The sequence below is a fragment of the Amphimedon queenslandica genome, unplaced genomic scaffold (assembly GCF_000090795.2).
Source record: "Amphimedon queenslandica unplaced genomic scaffold, v1.1 AMPQUscaffold_13517, whole genome shotgun sequence".
NCBI classification, from domain to species: domain Eukaryota; kingdom Metazoa; phylum Porifera; class Demospongiae; order Haplosclerida; family Niphatidae; genus Amphimedon; species Amphimedon queenslandica.
The window spans coordinates 111,873-116,365 of record NW_003546247.1 but is presented as its reverse complement, the minus strand read 5'-3'; the positions used below and the strand labels follow the sequence as shown (position 1 = coordinate 116,365).

Genomic DNA, 4,493 nt, shown 5'->3' with positions numbered 1-4,493 from the left:
GAGTGCAAGCTGATGATTTGCCATTGTTTGGAAATGTAGAAGAAATTATTGCCATCAATTGACATGCATTCCTATGGGTGTCTCTCTTCATTAATAATGGAATTGACCACCATTTTCATGCATACACTGTTATTCCTAGTGAAGAAAAGAAAATGATTTATTTAAATGATGAAAACGAGTATATTTGTCTGCTGCCCCCTGTGAGTAAACATTCATTGCAGTCATATCCAGGATTGTTTTTTGTAGTATCAAGAACACTTGTTGTAAAATTATAGATAGATCTAAATATACTCATCATATTAAGATTGCTCATTATATCAGGATTGTTTTTTTAACAAATGATGCTTTGTGAAACAATCAATAGATTTGTTAATTTGACATAATATCAATTAGAATTACAAACAATTGTCATAACAACTATTCTGCTGAGGTGACAAATTTTGTCAAATGACGAATACGTTTTTACAGTGTACTATCGCCCAGCCCTATTAGAATTACTATATACTTATACCAGCCCATCTCACTTTTCTTAGCTTTCCTTTTTATTGTGCCACGCTTTGTAGTTTGACTCATTCTTCATACTCTCGGCTGACACTCCATATTTTTCGCTGACTCTTCCTCCATGCTCTTGGCTGACTTATTCTGCGTATTCTCGGCTGACTCTTTCTCCATATTTTCGGCTGACTCTTTCTCCATATTCTCCACTGACTCTTTCTCAATGTTCTCAATAATATCACCTGCTGCATTACTTGCATCTTTCTTATCTTCTAGAAAATTATATATGCAGCTATTGACTAAAAATCAAAGTACAGTGTTACCAAAGGTGACTATTGTGCCATCATGAAATTCCTTTCAATCCCTTACTCTGCAAGAGGTACCAGCTTTCAGCTGCTCAGCTTCTACACAGTTTGCTTTCACAATAGAATGAGTATCGTCTTGCTTAAAGTATATCAACAAGAAGCTAGCATTTGAAATAGTAACAAGACTCCTAAACATGTCTTTAAGTTGCAATTTGTCTTCTTCTGGGTGTCATTTATCTGCTTTCTACAACTCATTTCTACTCGTTTCCACTGAGTCGTAACCGGGCTGGTGAAAATTAATGCCCATGCACAGTATTGAGTAGCGCATGCGCAGCAAGTCAGTAGAGCAGTGTAGCGCAGGAGTAAAGAAAGCAAAGCTGCTTGTTGCAACTACCGTTTTGTTTCGCATGAGCTGCGTAGGAAGAAAACTGCAGTTCGTAGGAATTACTTTGAGCTACTTAGCTTTTTTTTCTCTCTTATCTGTACCTACGCAAAAGTGGAGTAGCTACTTATCTTTCTTTTCACCCTGCACTGTATATAAATGAAAGCCTATTAGGGGCTCTCTCACATGCAGGATCATTGCCATATAACACTGCATTAGGATTAAATTTAAAACTGCACAGAATACATGTATGTATGTAGACAGAAATGATAAGGAGAAATATAAAGACGAATAGCTTTTTGCCAAGAATGTCATAACTATTTACAAAAAATAAAATAGCTTGACATGACAATTAAGGTGACTCAATACATTTAACCCTATGTTTCAGTTCTTTGTTAATCAGAATGTTTAACGTTTGTAACACTTAAAGAATAGTGGTTATCTGATCAAATATGGGACAGGATTGCAAATTCATTATTTTAATAGCCATAAAGTCTCTGGTATCTACAAATAGCTGTTTCTGAATGAAAAGATATCACCAGTTTATCAGGTGAATTTTTTTAATTCTACTTGAAGATTAAATTTACCAAAACTACAGTATTTTTTTTAGAACTTCCTTCTCTTACTAGACGGCAAAAAGGCAACCACATAAATTATAGTTCCATAATGTTGATGCAATGCTCAAAATTTGAAATACAATATGAATTACAAAACTAACTTTAACTGATGTTTTAAAATGACATGCATAAATAATCTATTATTCCCACGGTACATGTATGCGTAAGAAAGTATACTAAAACTGCCATACTACAGCTACTGCATACCAGAATATAATTCATTTAAAATGTGCAATTAGAAATTAAGTGGATAGTGCCTGAGGTTAGCTAAAGTGACAGATATTTTTGGCAAAATCATTGAAATTACTGATACAAAGATCTAGACCAGGTTTCAATTACAAAAGCTCAATTATATTTACACATTCAATTACACTCCTTTTGCTAGAAGAGGCTCAATTACAATTGCAATTACACCATGATAGTGTAATTTAAATTACATTTTCAATTACAATTACAATTTGATGTACATGAATTGTAACAAGATACTTCGCAGTGCTTACACTGTGACTTAAAATTTACATTAGGTAGTGATTTGCAGTTATCAAATAAACCCATACTTACTAGTGTACATTAAAATCATTTCTTTGTGTCTCTGTACACTCTGTATTCAGTTAAATCAAATATAACTGAAACTTCAATTACATAAGCTGAAGCTCAATTACAATTACGCAACTGTAATTGTAATTGACCCTTAAATTATAATTACAATTGTAATTGACCCCAGGTCTGAAAAGATCACATTACAGTAGTTCTGTAAAACTATGGTGATTATCACTAAGTAGCCATTTTTACATTGAACTCCAAAATTAATCTACAAATATAAATAGCCTGCCATTAGAAGGAAATTACCCTGTCCGCTCCTTGTACACATACATTGCACTTCTTTTTTACACTGGATGATCCTTAATTACACTGGATCAATCACTTTTGAAGTTTTTTTGCACAATGAACTATAACACACTGGGCATTCCATACAGATCGAGTGTGTTTCTAAATGCTGTGTTGCATTGGCTGAATCAGTGATGATGGTAAGTGGCGTGTAAATGTACAGGCTACTGCATGTATAATTCGACGGTAATTTTGACAGGCCTTAAATGCTTAATTTCTTCCCAAAAAAGAACATAATGTTTTGTGTACTTGGACACTCTCTCCTCTTCTTCCCTATCATTCCTTTCTTCATGGTTTTACTATTGTACTTGTACATTTCCCTTTTCTCTGCATCTTTCTCATCTTTGCTTTCGTATGTCTCTATCTTATTTCCTCCCTATGTTCCTTTCTACATCAACGTGTATATTCCTCTCCCAATGACTCTCTCTCTCTCTCCCACTTTTAGTCTACCTATCTCGTCGCATCTCTCACATTACTCCACCTGTGCCTTGTTTCATGTCCATTCCTCATTAAATTTTATTGTTTCTCACTTGGTCAGTCTGTCTTTTAAGCTTTCTGTCCACCTAATTTAATCCACTCTTCTCTATTGTGTATGCACCAGTGATGTAGTTGATTACTGATTGCTTTCACATTCATATCAAAAACTGATGTCCCAGTCCAATCATCCATTACACACAGAATAGCATTAAAGTTACAAATAATGTTTAACCATTACAATTCACTGCTCTCTATCTCTTTAGTGTGTCTTTCTCCCTCAAGGTTAGGATTTGCACTACTGACATCAAGTCTTTCATTCAAGTAAGGTCAATAATATATTTTTCCTTTTTATGTTTCTTTGTATGATTAGAGTGAAACTAAAGACAGACAGAACATATTTTCTTTAATATTAAATTATTACTTTACTAAGCAGCGCATGACATGCAGATACAGCAAGATTTCCTTTCATCCGGGGATGAGAAAGTTACCTTCAAAGGTTTCATAATGTTAACATTTTTTCAAGTCTCATCCTGATAGTTATTTGACATTAGTAGCTAGGCATGCACAATTACTTGTTATAAAAAATTAAAGTACTAACTTTGGTAAAAACTAAACGTACTTTTTGCATGCTTAATGCACTGCAAAAGTAAAGGTGGGAAATAAAGCTCACTACGATTGGTGGATTAAAGCCACCAACTTTGGCCACTTAAGTTATTGGATTCCTGGGTAATTGTAATGGTAATTGTCACAGACCTACATGTATGACACTGATTTCATTAATTGAGTAAAGCACACGTACATATACATGTGCATGAATGCCATTGCCACTATGTCTCAAATAAACAAATTATCACAGCCATCACCATTACTGAAAATCATTACTGTTGTAATAAATTTGAATTACCATTACAATTTATTGCCATGCACCTCTCTTTCTTTCTACCCTTTTTCTTTCTTTAGTTGCAATGTACCTCAATCTTGTAATGGACCAAGGTAACACTGATGTCATCACATAAAGAGTCTTACATAATTCAAGTAAGCTCCAGTACATATTTCCCTTGTTATGTTTCTTTTCTGTGGTTTTAGGACAAAGGCGTCAAGACAACACTAAGACTAAAAACTGATTTATTCAATTATTGTTTTTTATAATTATTATTGTTAAAATGAAATATTTGGCACTGTGCAGCAAATGACCTTCAGTAAGTAACACGCAGCATAAAAGTGCAAATGGATTATTGTTGTACCAATCATTGTCTGTTGTATTCTTATGTTATTTTTTGATTTCAATTGCCAAAAAATGTTTTTCAATATAATTATTTGTCACTACTA

General features: G+C 33.7%; 1 long non-coding RNA gene across 1 annotated transcript; it reads left to right on the top strand.

Annotated features, from left to right (window-relative positions):
- Nucleotides 1-4,169: 4,169 nt before the first annotated feature.
- LOC109583661 (uncharacterized) lies at nucleotides 4,170-4,284 on the top strand. Its single transcript, XR_002185646.1, has 2 exons — nucleotides 4,170-4,199; nucleotides 4,251-4,284. It is a non-coding gene; the product is annotated as an uncharacterized LOC109583661 (long non-coding RNA).
- Nucleotides 4,285-4,493: the final 209 nt, after the last annotated feature.